Below are 15,193 nucleotides of genomic sequence, written 5' to 3'. Positions count from 1 at the left end.
GGAAAACGTCCTGGGAAAAATGATATATTTTTTTTTAAAATTATTTATTTATTATAGAGAGAGTAAAAGAGAGACAGAGACAGAGTGGTGAGCAGCAAAGGGAGAGGGAGAAGGAACACAGACTCCTCACTGATTGCGGAGCCATATATGGGGCCAGATCCCAGAACCCTGAGAACATGACCTGAGCCAAAAGCGAGTCAGATGCTTAACTGACTGAGCCACCCAGGTGCCCCAGGAAATGATATTTTTGTTGAGTCTTAAGGTAAGGCAGAGAAATGAGGGGCAATAGTCAGAGGGACAAGATTTAAAAAAAAAAGTGTAAAGTGGTTAGAAGTGGCATGGGAAGTTGGGGACCACAAACAGGTCTGTTTTGCTGGATCTTATAACACAAGCCAGAGGAGGCCATGGCACGCTGAAGAGGGGCAGCCTCAAGAGCTCTGGATGCTCTTGTGATGTTTGGATCTTCTTCTGCAGGCAGCAGCAAGGCATAAAAGGTTCTAAACATGTGAAATTTTCATTTTAAGGTGAATGCTCAGACACCAATGTGAAGGGCAGACTAGAAGGGACAAGACTTAAGACATAGAGATTATTTGAGAGGCTGTTGAATTATCTAGGTAACATTTAATTAAAGTCTGGATTAGTATAGTGGGAGTAGATACAGGGAAATATTTATAAGGTAAAATTGCAGGACTCATAGTGACATGATGTGGCTGCAAAGGATATGGGAAAGATGGAGTTTCTTCGTTTTGAGCTTGGTGGAAGGTAGCACTGCCACCCACCGCACCACTTCATAGAATACAGAAGTACATGGGTTAAAGAGGTAGAAGATGATTTCATTTTGACTCCAAATAAATATGCAGTGATGTTGTCCAGGACACAATTAAGTGTTTATCTCTGTGGTCTGGGGAGAGGTGGATTACAGATGAAGATTTGAGAGTCTTCATAAATAGGTGATATTGAATCTGAGATGTGTTCATCACATTAAGTGTGCAGAAGTGAGCAGATAACAACTTACAGTCTGAGATACAACAAGAACACATCTTGAAGCCAGAGAAGAGAGGGGAGAAAAAATCCAGAAGAGACCAGACCACAGGACAGGGTGTTGACTGTAAAATATGATCTGATATAATGTGGGAAGGGAAATAGCTAAGGGCACAGGTTTTAGTGATCTTAAATATGAAAATATGCACAGATGTAGATCCACTTAAAGTTAGGGGCAGGTACACTGGATGTTGTCGATTTCCTTTAAGAAGTAGAATGCAAGGTAACCTGCTAAAAATGATGAGGAGTGTTGGGCAGCAGGCTTGAGGAGAATAAGAAAATATTCTGCCCAAAGATATTCAGAAGAATCAAATAAAATGTGAGGCCAGCTGGATTTTGAGAATGTGGATTTTTGGTGGTACTGTTCTACAATGCTATGTAATTATTTTTTCCCACATCAGTATTCAACTACTTAGATTTGGAATAGATATAGCAGATTTGAGAATGGATCCATGGTTGGATTCTACTGGGTGGGTGTCAAAGAAAGAGAAGAGCGATAGGTAACCAAGAGTGCTGTTGGGTCCAGCGTGAAAAAGAAGAAAGAGATCAGGCCAGGCCCAGTAGACTCTTGGAAAATAGCGATTTAAGGCACAAGACATATCTATGAAGCAGAAGCCCTGGAAACTGGAATAATAAAATCTAGTACTTTAGAGGTTGACTGGTTCTGGGTGATGAGTTCAAGTATGTGGCCATGAAGGTAAAGAAAAAGGGAGATGATGGTTCTTGGAATTGAGGATTATTTAAGAGAAAATGTTTGTTTTCTTTATCCTTTTGCTCACTTGAGAAGGGAGAGGACTTTTGCTTTACTCCCCAGTAGGGACTAGGATTAAGATGAACATTTTGGTTGTTTTCTTCTTTTTCCTTACTTGCTTTTCTCTTTGAGAAGAAGAGGGTTTTATTTGATCTCTGAGATCAATGGAGGCCAAGTTATTGGTCTATATTTCCAGTGGTAGCCTTGCGCCTTGAAATGTGGGCAACATTGGCCCACATTCTCTGCCTCTTTCTATCTCATGGAACCTGCACTCTGGCAACACACATGAGAGGACCTGTGTTTTGGTGACTAAGTCAGGATCTAGCTGTTCCAAGGTCTTCATTTGTGTTGGAAATCAGAAGCCAAAATATAACCTTTGTCTCAAACTGTGCCCTCTCGTCTAGTCTATTTGTAATGGAGTCAAGATATTTTGAATCCTTATTGTTTAGAAACCACTGCAGAGAAGGAATGAATGCTTTGTCTTCCTGAAATGCCAATAAGGAGGTCAAGGCACTCTGAGGCTAGGATTTAGATGGTGATCCATCTGAGTAGTGGTGGATCTTGACACCCAGAATGATGGAAGAAAAAGGCTTTGAGCCAGATACCAAATTTTCTGTAAATGCAGCAGAATCACTAGGAATTTGATAAGAGAGAGAGAGAGAGAGAGAGAGAGAGAGAGAGAGAGAGAGAGAAAGCAAAGAAGTTGCTTATGATGGTCAAGATACTCAAAGGAGCATAAATATCCACGAGATTGGGTGGTAAGTGACCTTGAGGTGACACTGGGAATAACAGAGAATGTTGACTTCATCTTTTAGCTCTGAGTATGAGAGAATTAGTAGCCTCTACTGAAAACGACTGTTAGGGACTCATCACCTTTGGGACAAAGGCAGGTTTCAATTAAGGCCAGAGTGTGTCCGTTCCACAAAGAATTTCTTGATGCAGAGGAGTTTGTTTGCCAAAATTGTGGTTCCAGAAGGAACCCTGAAAATTTCTAATTGCCTGTCTAACAAATTTTCTCTCCATCTTTATATTCTTGAGATTAAAAGGCATGAATTTTTGTTGTACTCTACTGCTGAAAAGAGTACAGAGATATAGAGGGCACTGAATGATTGATTATCTGCAGGATGGATGGATGAATCTATGAACAAAAAGCATTAAGTAGAGTGCAGAATAGGAGAGATGAGTATAGGCTGACATCAACAAGGAGATCAGAAGTGTGAAGTGTAGTAGGGATTAATTGGACTCAATATTTTAAACAGAATTTATTTAGAACTGCTTTGGTGTAAGGAGGAGGTCCACTCTACAGGTGCTGAGGTACAAGCAGGAGCTCTTGGAGGCTAAAGCTACCCGGCTTTCCTTGAAAGCAAGAAGAATCTCAGGGCTCCATCTTCAGCTGTTCAAGAGTCATGGAGGAAAAGGGCGAGCCAGTATCAATAAGGGCCTGGAACAAAGGCGGGAATCACAGACCAACTCTCAGACAAAGAGAAGCTGAGAATCTACAAACAATATAGGGCATCAAATCCAAAGGAAGATAGACTGAAAAAGGAACTTTAATAAAGGAAAGCAAAATTGGAATCAATGGTTTGGGGACTCAGGAGAGCTTTTCTTGACCAGCACACCCTTCAAGAGCTCTATGGCCATCTATGGCTATGCCCACGGATAAGGAGAGAGTTACCAGGTAAGTTCAGATGCGGGTCAAGTAGAACTGGGACTTTGGTCCTCAGACCATTCTTTTCCAGTAGCTTGGGTTCTAGGTCTGGCCTGACATTATTAGAGGCCACAACCTCCAGAATATAATAGTCTACTCCCTGCTCATCGGCACACTGGCAGTAAAAAATGTGTTACAGCAAAGGAGGAGGGCTACTGGAGTCAGACAAGCCTCCTGAAACTAGTGATTCTTATGGCCTTAACGAGCCTCCAGAAATTGTTTTCCCACTTTGAGCACGAGCAGGCATTATGTAAATCACTCAAGAAGAGTCAGATGGCATGTCTGACCCTGGGGTCAATCAGCATGATACCTGTGCTGCTCCTTTCCCAGGAGGGACATACAAGAGAAGCCATAGTACTCTGACTGTGATAGGTGATACTAGAGTTTAGGGCTTCTGTTTGAATGTGAGAGCTGCAGCCAACCTTGGTAGAGAATCAAGTGCTCTGGGCAGGGGGTCTGAGAGTTACGTGTAAACTAGGATGCGGCAAGACAGATGGAGAAAAGGCAACACAGGTACTTTTTGGGCAGCCAAGTGATAAACTCCACTGGACTTAGGGCAGAGAAACAATAAGTGACCATGACCCAAGAAAAAAATGAGGGTATTGTTTAGAAAATAGGTGTCCAGGGCCAAAAGCTTTTGTCAGTAAAGGGTTCAGAAAAGACCAAAGAAGTGGATAAGAAGTAGTTAAATTGATTCAGCCAAGCACTCACCTTGGTAAAGAATTCCACTACTACTGTCAGAAAAGGGTCATGGTCATACAAGGTGAACAGAGAGAAGATTAAATTAGAGTAGTTATCTCACAGGAAATTACAGAAAATGACAAAATCCAGGGCAAACGCTGGTCCTTTGAAATTAGTCAAGGGTTCTAAATAAAAGTCCCCCCTTAGAATAATGGAAAACAATGTATGGAAACAATTTTTTTTAAGAAAGTGAAAAAACAAAATAAGTTTGAGTCTTCATATCTACTTTGTATCTTTAATTACTTAAATCTATTTGATTGACAGTGTTTATATGTTAGGTGGACCTAGGCAGAGGCACAATGTAGTGGGCTAAGGACCAGAACCAGGAGGCTCTGGCCTCCATTTCGGTATTCCTTTCAATACTGAGTTTATTGAAAACATTTCTTTCCTTCATCTTTGACTTCAACTTCTCCAACTTCTGCATTTTTTCCATAGTTGAGTCACAGCTTAAAAAGTGGCTGATGCTTACTTATTTCATTACTTTTATCTATGATTGTTTTTCTTTTATGGGAGTTATCTCCCAAATATTAAATTGCCTGATGCATAAAAATGATTCTATCCTATCTTACCCACCAAAAATGTTCTGAAGGAGTGATGAACTGTTCAACCTGATAGAACATAATTTATGCTATATTATCACAGTTTAAGCCATTTCCAGTTGTATGACCTATGATTACTCAACATATAACAGTCTACTTGGCTGAACTCCTCCTATGAAAGAAATTTAAGAAATTTTCTTTGAGGTCAGCAATTCCTCTTGCTTTTCATTCTTAAATCAAAGTCTGAGGAAAGTTCAAAACAGCAGTCATGAGGGAAGGCAGTAAAGCAAGTTCAGAGTTCAAAGAGTGACTGAGAAAATATTCTGGTTTCTAGAGATTTCAGATTCCAGACATACATGAACAGTTTTTCCAAAGGGGGGAAAAGAGAGAGAGAGAGAGAGAGAGAGAGAGAGAGAGGCAAACCAGGAAACAGACTCAACTACACAGAACAAACTGATGGTCACTAGAGGGGAGGTGGGTGGGAGGATGGGGAAATAGGTGATGGGGATTAAGGAGGGCACTTGCGATGAGCACTGGGTGCTTCACGGAAGCACTGAATCACTATATTGTACACCTGAAACTAATATTGTACTAACCAGAATTTAAATAAAGCTTAAAAAAAGATGGAATAGATGTTTTCATGATCAAACAAACAAAATGAACAGTTTTTCAGACTCCCATCCTGAGGTGCTGACCTCTGCCTTTGCATGTGACAAAAGGCACAGGCCTGAGAAACGTTCTCCCATGAATATATCTCCTCAACATTTCACGGTAATTCAAGAATTCACTGAAGGGTAGATATATTTTTAAAGATTTATTTATTTATTTATTTATTTATTTATTTATTTATTTATTTATGAGAGAGAGCACATGGGAGGAGGGGCAGAGGGAGAAAGGGAAATAAAATCTCAAGCAGACTCCCTGCTGAGCCTGAGTCAAAATCCAGAGTTGGACATTTAGCCAACTGAGCCCCCCAGGTGACCTGAAGGGTAGATTTTTTTTTTTTAATTTGAGTATCTTGCCAAGAAGTTTAAACCTGCCAGTTTTTTGTATCTCAGTGTGAATGAATCAGTTAGAAATAGGAGCTTTCTTTCCTCCTATGAAGTGCTTGACTCATGAGTTCAGAGAGGAAGCGATACCAGGCAGATAAGTAGCAATTCTCTGTGGCACAGCAAGAGCATAGACATGGCTGAGGGGATCTGGGGTCCTCGAAAGGCAGCATGCAGGCTCCCCAGGGGCAGGGAAGTGATGGGGAAGTGGGAGGATGATGCAGAGGGCTCTGGGGAAGTGCACCATAAAAACAATTTTCTATAACTGCCAATGCCTCCTCCAGGACCCAGTTGGCACATGTCACAAAACACGTGTAACCTAATGTGGGAGTCATCACTTTTCTGGTCTAATGGTCTATTGTGTTTTTGAAGTGACTTTGGACCCAGGAGAGAACAAAACTGAATTGTTAGAAGCTAAAATGACATTGAACGTGTTAGTGTCCACTGGCCTCAGAGGCCTGCCTGGCTAGCCAAGTGTTCTCAAACTTCCTTCCGTGAGTGCCTGACTTCGCATGGGATAAGGAACTCTGCACATCAGCCTTTGCCCTCCTGGCAATTGGACCCTGGGAAAATATGTAAAATATTGTGACACCACCCTTAATGCTTCTATAGTCCTAATGCTTCCCTTTACCACTTGGGCAACCTTAGGCAGCCTTTGGCCTAGTACTTCTTATGTCTTCACTCAGATCTCAGTGGTTAGTGTGAACTTGGATCAGGTGCAGAAACATGTCCTGCCTTGCTACCGTGATGTCTGCCCAGGGCTGGCTGTGTTTTCTGTTAGCAGACCTCGGATTGGCTATTCCTTGAAGTACGGTGCCTGGTCATCCTGGCAAGGATACACAGAACTAGATGAGGTAAATTATCTAGATCCTCTCCTGGCAAATAGTTCATTCACTCATTTATTCATTCATTTTGAAAACATTAACTGAACCCTACTTTCATGCCCAGGACTATGCTAGGCCTGGGGGATGAGAAGGTATACAGACAATAGTCCTGCCTTGGAAGGTACCAGTCTTTTAGGAGGCAAAGATTGTAGTAGCAATTAATCCATATCTTCATCTGAGAATGCAGTCTGACAGTTCTGGAAGAGGCAGCTGATATTTTTCCTGATGTCCCAGCACAGATGCTTAAGGAGGCAGGAGGGTGTCAGTGCAGTGATTGAGGCAAGAAAGTTAGTAGAAAGTGGCTGCATGGTCCAGCACTGTTGTCAACTCCACTTCCTTGGGGCTCAAGACATCAAGTAGAAATAGTAAGACTCTGCCTCTGTTGGAGATGGGGAGTATAAGTATAAATATATATATTTATATATATATATTTGGGGAGATATATATGTGGTGAAAAGTGGGGAGATAATGATTTTGGAATGCCTCTCTGTCTTGCATAATTCTGGAAAACAAAAACTTCATGAAACAATGTTCTGGCATGTTTCCTTAAGAACACAACCTTGTTTATGAAGAGTATTTGAGATATGGCCTAAAGCCTCGAGCAAATAAATGTGATTATTTGCAAGTCTACTAAAATTATTTGGTATGATGCCATCGGCCAAATACATATCCTAATATCACAGCACTGCTTCTGTGGGAAAATTTAATTCAAATGCAGGACTTTTCCAGACGTGTAAATATAATGTGTCACACTCAGGCTCAAAGTACCCTCAGAGACAGAATCGTGCAAGGCACGTGGCTTCCTTGTTTCTCCTTCCCTGGATGCTGGGAAGACCCTCACCCAGACTCCACTGACCATGAAAAAGACTAAGTGCTCAGCACAGGTCTATCACGTGGTAGGGTGATAATCTGGTGTTCCTTGAAATGAGTATTGTCTTTGTCCAGTGCTTTCCTAGGGGAGAAGGCTAGGTGCTGCTTGGGAAAGAATGAGGAAGGATGGAACCCCATCCCCTCCCACTCCACTGGGGGGGACCAGACCCGCTTCCCCAGAAGCAGATTGGTGACATGTTGTTACTTGAGCTTTGAGATTTCCACTCCAATGGCCTATCAAAGTATTTGTTCCAACTACATCAGAACTAGTCTAAAAGGTTCCTGATACTCGCACTAAACAAGCATTTTGCCAGCTTTCCAATGATGTGTTACTTCTCACTAATGGTTTAGTGACCCAAAGGGATAGCACTACAAACAAGTTAATCCAATACTGATACAAAAAGTAATTTTCTGTTTGGAGACAGGGCTGAAAACAGACCCTCTGCTCTCTCAGTGCCTTGTTGAGCACTGGGTTGCACTTACGCCAGTAGATAACTTCCACAGAAGTAGCCCAGAGCATTATTCGTTAACTATCTCATACCCAGATTATGTCAGCATTGACCCAAACAGCGAATTTTTCAGGTTGCACTTAGCATTTTTCAATATTTTGTGATTTCAAAAACACGGAGCCTTGTATATATAGCAGAATCTCCAAAAACGTTTGCAGGTTATTTAACAAAACTCACTTACATTTTATTTTATTTTATTTATTTAGTTAGTTTTTATTTTGTTTTTAATTTTTTAAATAAATTTATTTCTTATTGGTGTTCAATTTGCCAACATATAGAATAACACCCAGTGTTCATCCCATCAAGTGCCCCCCTCGGTGCCCATCACCCAGTCACTTACTTTTTAAAAAGAAACATCCAAAAATTAGGTTTGCTACTGCTTTAAGGACACAGATCAATGTTTCCATGACTGTGGAAGATTATAACAAAAGCATTAGAAAGTACACTATAACATTTGTAAAGGGCAAGGAAATATACTTCACAGTAAAAATCACAGAAATATCAATACAAAGTAGAGTTGGCTTGGCCAAACAAATCTAAAGAAGAAAAAGTAGGCAGGCCAACGTCAGTCACGCCCTGACCTGTTGTGTGCACTGCTGTTGGGGAACATGATTTACCCATACGACAGAGTCTCGACAAAATAATTATTGTTGTTACTCTAGTCTTTATCCACAAAACACACATGAGACTCCACTGACAAATGGACACATGCATTTCTCAGAGAAGTCCCAGTCAGAATTCCTCAGCGTTTAGAGAGAACTGAGGAAGAACAAGTGGCTTCAAATACAACAAAAACATTTCATTTTTGAAAAAAAAAAAAAGCATCTTAAAAAAATATGGGAGGGTAGCCTTCCTGGTTTATAGTATCTTCAAGAAGAAAATGCACACCTATCTGTCATGATTTAGAGAGAAGGGAAGTCAGCCTGAGGCGGAAAAGAGGCCAAAGGCATTAATCTCTTCAGGTTCCTCTGGGATTAAAATGCTCTTAATCCTTTTTTAATTGGATTCTTATTGATGTAGCTTTCAGTGGTAACAAACACCTTCCCAAGTTGTGAAAAAGCACTCGAACAGTAAATATCTTAATCTGCAAAGCACCAATTCTGGCTCCTTGGAAGCAGGGGCATTGCATCCATAGGTGCCCAACAGGTAGCCTATAATTAGAAAGTTAGTTGCGTGAGACAGGGTCTTTACAAAGATCCCAAAATAGTTTACAGAATGGACTGCCTTTGTATGTGCACATTTTCAGGGGAGAAGATCAGTCTCAAAGATCACTCTAAAGCCACTGCCTCAAGGAATTTTGTCACAAACAGTGTTCTAAGTGTTTGAAGGCCCCTTAGACATCATAACCTCTTTTTTTAAGAGGTCTTTGATGAGGTTGGAAGGATCTCCCAGAACCCTCCAGTGTGACTTTTCCCAGGAATGTACCCAGCACTACCAGACAAAGAGCTCCCTCCTCTCTACTCACAGAGCTCTTCTTTGCCCTGCAGGTGTCATGGCACTTACACATGCTGTGGTGGGATTGCTGTGTGCTGGGTTCCAGAATGAGTTCCTAAGCTCCCCGGCAGGCCCAGCCTCCTGCTCCAAACTGTGTCTCAGCATTCAGCCTCATTTCTGGAATTGTGGCCAAATAATACTTATAAAACTGAATTGATCCAACACCTCTCCTCTTCCCTCACTTCTTCCATACACAAAGCACCCTGATGTCTGATTTGACTTGTCACATTCAGGACAAATTCTAGAATTTTCTGTCTCTTCCAGTTCCTGACACAGGAACTTCTTCTTGGGCTCCCTAATCTATCACTTAGAGCAATTTCAAGATAATACAGAAATGGTTCTGGATTAACATGGCTAATAATCAATCCCATTTTAACATAAAGGCCAGTGCTGTGTTTACAGTCTGCTCTTCTCTCTTGATTATTTTGGCAGCAGACTGAACAAATAAAGGATTTTGGAGTATGGGATGATGGAATAATATTTTAACATAAAACCAGAGTAACACTGCAAGGCATTCATGTTAACGGGATATAAATCAGAAGATGGTGGCTGCCAATGTTTGATATTTTATTAGTATGTAGAAACTAATTAAACTGATTGCATTATAAGCATGGCTTCTTATTTCTACATACTTTACTCTGCCAGAGGGTGTCAAGTGTGAAGTCTGATCTAAAACGGGGGCTTGCAATGACATTTACTTTCCTAACCTGCACAGCCAAATTAAAGTTTATATAGTTCTTCTTTGAAGCCAAAAGAAATATAAGTTTGAGTCAAAATTGCCTTTATGACTCTCATATGAGGAGCCCAGTCAGAGTTCATAAAGTTGAGGCGTGTTCCGGGGGCACTGCTCTTAAATACGGAAAACTATTTTCTTACCCAGAGTCCAACTTCGTCCACAATGAGATTGTGCTGGGCATTAGAAAATGAAGAATGGGCACTGGCATCCTCAAATGAGAACATTTATCCACAGGACCACAGGACTGTAAGATTTTTTGTTTGTTTGTTTTTTGGGGTTTTTTTGGTGCTTGGATGTCTGCTTTTATAAACATAATATACAGGAATACACTAAGACAAGCTTAAGAATATCAATTAGGGAAAATACCAGGTAACTTGGGTCTCTGAAAATGAAGAAAGATTCAGGCATAAAATTACCCTTAACAACTTAGTCTCAAAAAAAAAAATTGACGATCTTTGTCAAGAGTTGTAACCACTGGGCTCTGGGCCGAGAGTCAAGTTGGCTCCAAAGTCAACTGAAGAAGTGACTCACTTGGCCATTGACAGCGCTGCTGTGTGAGACAGCATGTGCACAATGGGCACCTCTGGCCTGCAAAAGGAAAGTGCCTGCGTCCTCTTATTGTCAATCAGTGGTTGCCAGCAGTTGAGAGCTTTGGGGAGAGGGTGGAATTAGTGCCACGAGCTTTTAGGGCAGTGAAACTATTCTGTATGATACTATGATGGTGGACACATGACCTTATGCATTGCCAAAACCCACAGGACTGTATGTAAGACACGGAGTAAGCCCTACTATAAACTATAGACATCAATTAATAAGAATATATTATTCACTGATATACACTGATTGATTGATTGTACCAAATGTACACCAATGCTAGATGTTATCAAAAACAAAATAGGAATAAACAACCACCATCAAACAAACAAAAAAAAAACCTAAAGTACTTTTCATAATCGCTTCCATCATGTCATTTCCTACCACAATACTGTTTTTCTACTAGCCTTAGGACCCAAAGGGAGGATTTTTATTTAGTCCCTATCAAACTGTATTGCTTCATGGGCTGACAGCTGCTGACGTCACTTCTATCACCCAACATACGCTCTACTCTCCTGTAGGTACATAGATACATACTATCCAAAATCTGGTGGCTCGTTTCTGTCATCTAAATGACATAAATCAAATTCATCTAAATGACATAAATAAAAGTGAATGAAACAATTTACTCAACAGCTGTTTGTTAAGTGGTATAACCCAGGCATTGCTCTGGGTTCCTGTGAATGAAATGGATGATAGCCTCTGTCTCAGGGGAACTTATATGCTAGTGCAGAGAGACAGAAAATAAGCAATGATATCATAAGTGAGTTATAAGACAAGTTAGATGAGACTAAATACTATGGGGAGAAACAAAAATCAGGTGGAGGAATCATTAATTCTTCAAATGCCCCCAATCTGAGACTGGAAGGAATACAGTAGATTTGAGGCGGTGTACAAAGGCTGTCTGTGATGAACATGCACAGGGCCAGGAGTGTGAGAGATGGGGCTGCAGGGGCAGTGAGGGGCCAGATCATGCTGGGCTGATTTTGAACTTTCTGCCACCTTTTCTTCCTGACACGTACAAAGCCATTGTTGTTTTAACAGATAAAATGAGCCTTTTGAAGAGAACTGACAGGAGGAAGATAAGAAGTAACATGATGAGTTCAGAGAGCCACGACAGTGTCAGTGAGGCCCTGGGAGGAAGCACTCACCTCCTGGTTTCTGACTCCTGCTAATTAGGTAGATCATGGAACATTCCCTGGGATAGCAAACCCTGGACCAAGAGGAGCAATCGAGGGCAAGTTTATTGAGTTTGAGGTGTCTATGTGTTGTTCACAGGCTGGTAGGTGGTAGGTAGGTAGGTAGGTGGATTCGTGGATTTGAAGATCAGACATGAGGAAGTGGTGGGAGCATACATTCATTCAACAAGGTATGAATTTCCACAGATAAAGTACTATTTTAGTCAGTTTTTCCCACATACTTAAAATATCAGAAAGGCATGTTAGAGCAGGTAAAGAATAGGGTTTTCATGCCACACAGATCTGAGTTGGGACCCTGCTTCTACCACCAGTAAAATATCCTTGAGTTAACTCAACTTCTCTGAGCTTTAGCTCCCTCTTCTGCAAGTTGGGGTCATTACTTCTGTGAAGGATTTTTGTCAACCTTGAAAAAGAAAGTCTATAAACTTTATAAGATTGCTTTTTTGTAGATAAGAATCCTCAAGTCTCTCTGTCTTTGTTCCATTCTTTCTCCCTCTCTATTTTTCCTTCTGGAGTTTCTTATGTTAACTAATATCCTTTCAAAAAAGGAAATTTGTTCTTACATGTCTTGTTTCCAGTGTACCTATATGATCTCCTAGTTGATGGCTGACATGCTTGTAATATTTGGATCTAGAATTTAACATTGACTAGAAGAAAGTTGTAGATTTAAGAATGCACCATATTTTCTTTTGCCAAAGCTTCACCTATATCTGCCAACTCCAATTTTGTATCATTCCTACACCAATCCTAAGCACTCAATAACGATGATTTGTCATAATGTCAATCAGCAGTTACTTGATTTCAACTTAGGCAGCTGAGGAGGATAAACTGAGGACAGATGTGTTCCTTCAGATTTGAGGATTGGCAACACAGCTTTGTTGGCGGGACAAGAAAGTGAGAAAAGTGAAATGTTGATGGTACTATTATAAAATGATTGATAATTTTGCACAGCCAAACTGATTGAGAAACTAGGATAATACTCCCAATGATACAAAGATCAATGTTACTTGGAATAAAAGAGAGGGTAAAGAGAAAGAATGCTAGGATCAGTGGGATTTGCATTTAGAGGTGGGATAATCACAGTGCTGTCTTGGCTGAGGGTGATAAAGAAATTGCCTACATGGCATGGGAGTGATGATTTGCAGGGTATAAAAGAAGAATATTTTGAAAAAAATTATAACAAGAAATAAGTATTCATGCCAGATATCAAAACATACTATAACATTTCATGTTCAATGCAAAGAAATATAAATAAGAAAAGGAAAACATATAAATGGAAAAGCATAGAGAGCCCAGAAACTGACCTGAGTTAGTTTGGATTATTGAAACATTGCTGGACAATGAGTGGGAAACAGAAAGAACTTAATGATATTGGGTTAAAATTAGACAGTGTTAATATATATATATATATATAGCCTTTTTCAAATAATCTCCAAATATATCAAAGAGGTAAATATTAGGGAAAACATGGATGAGTTAGTAGAAAGGTAGAGTTTATTAGAACTTGAGGTGATAATAACATTCTAAGAATTCAAAAAATGTAAGATAGAAAAAAAGAATCAGTTAAATAAAAATGTAAAATTTTTGTACACAAAAGTAAGGTTAAAATAAAAATGCAGTAGAAGATTTGGTTACATATGCAAGTAGAATGTATGTATAAAGCAAATAGTATAAATTGGTACCTACTGGAAAGTTAAGTGACTATGAAAATATTCATATAATTTGGACCAGTATTCTAATGTCTAGAAATTCATCCTTAGGAAATAGTAGAAAGGGAAAAAAAGTTAGTTTCACGTAAATATTAATTGCAAGACTATCTGTAATTGCAACATAATAAAAACAAACCAAACATCTAATAATAAGGAAATGTTTAAGGAAATTAGCTCAATGACATATTTAGCTATTAAAATCGTAATGTGAAATACAATGTAATAGCATGAAAAGTATTTGAGATAATTTTTGAAGGCTCTGGTTACAATTATTTATATGATTACGGACAAACACCAAAGTAGTACACTGAAGAGCTAACAGAGTTCTTTCAGTGAGCTAAGATTATGGGTGATTTTCTTTTTAAATTTCCTTTAAGAGTTTAAAATATTGTATGGGTGATTCAAACAGAAGACACATACAGGAAAGGGAGTGTGAAAAAGGATCCAGGTCTTGCTGAAACCAGAATGGTAAGTCACCCAAGCTAAAGGCATGGACTGCAAAAGTTCTAGGTTGGGTCTGAGGCCCCAAGATCATTTCCTTATCACCTTAATTCCCTAACCAACACTAGAGTTAATTTGTGTTACTCACAGGAAGTAAGTTTGCTTAGATGACTTACTTAATTACACCAGATGTGCCTCCTCCCTTATGCATTGCCCCTCCTAGTAACTACACGTCACCAACATTTCCTAAGCAATAATAATTTAGGACAGTCAACTCTAAGCTTCTTAAATGCATAAAAATTGACATTTTTAAAGTTTTGGCTTTTTTTTTACAACTTCCTGAATCTTGCCAAAGCAAAATGGAGCCATAAAGACCAACACTATCAGTATGTCCCTTTCTGTGAGACCTTGCATATCTGGCCACAGGTGTTTTTAATTTTAGTATATATCTTCCACCACACAATTTGTGGATCTTTTTAATTGGTGAATCACCAAAAAAGGGAGGAATGATGAGAAAGTAGACCTGAGAGGAAGGAGGAACTATGAGAGGCTACTGTTCTACAAAATAAGTCACTGGAATAAGAGGAGGAAGTGTGGGGATTTGAGGAGGCTTCAGGGGCTGATGGAGTTTGTCACAGGAGAGCAGCTCTAGGGCATAAAGAAATTGGGGACTTGATGAAGGGACTTTAGAGAAGTATTAGTCTGAGTTTTGAACCTATCATTTAATGTCCTTTACGAGATCCATGTACTGATTGGAATGCCTTTTTGATTAGTTTGGTGGTGAACTGTGTTTTTGTGTGCAAGCTGTTAATAACAGGAAAAGGAGCCACATAGGGCCTAAGAATTTATAAGCCTCTCCCTCCTTTGCCAGTGGATAAATACTGGGACATTCTGATGCCACTCGAGAAGAGGCCTAGCGCTATTGAGT

Source organism: Nyctereutes procyonoides, unplaced genomic scaffold (assembly GCF_905146905.1).
Source record: "Nyctereutes procyonoides isolate TBG_1078 unplaced genomic scaffold, NYPRO_anot_genome, whole genome shotgun sequence".
Lineage (NCBI taxonomy): Eukaryota > Metazoa > Chordata > Mammalia > Carnivora > Canidae > Nyctereutes > Nyctereutes procyonoides.
This window is presented reverse-complemented; position numbering follows the sequence as displayed.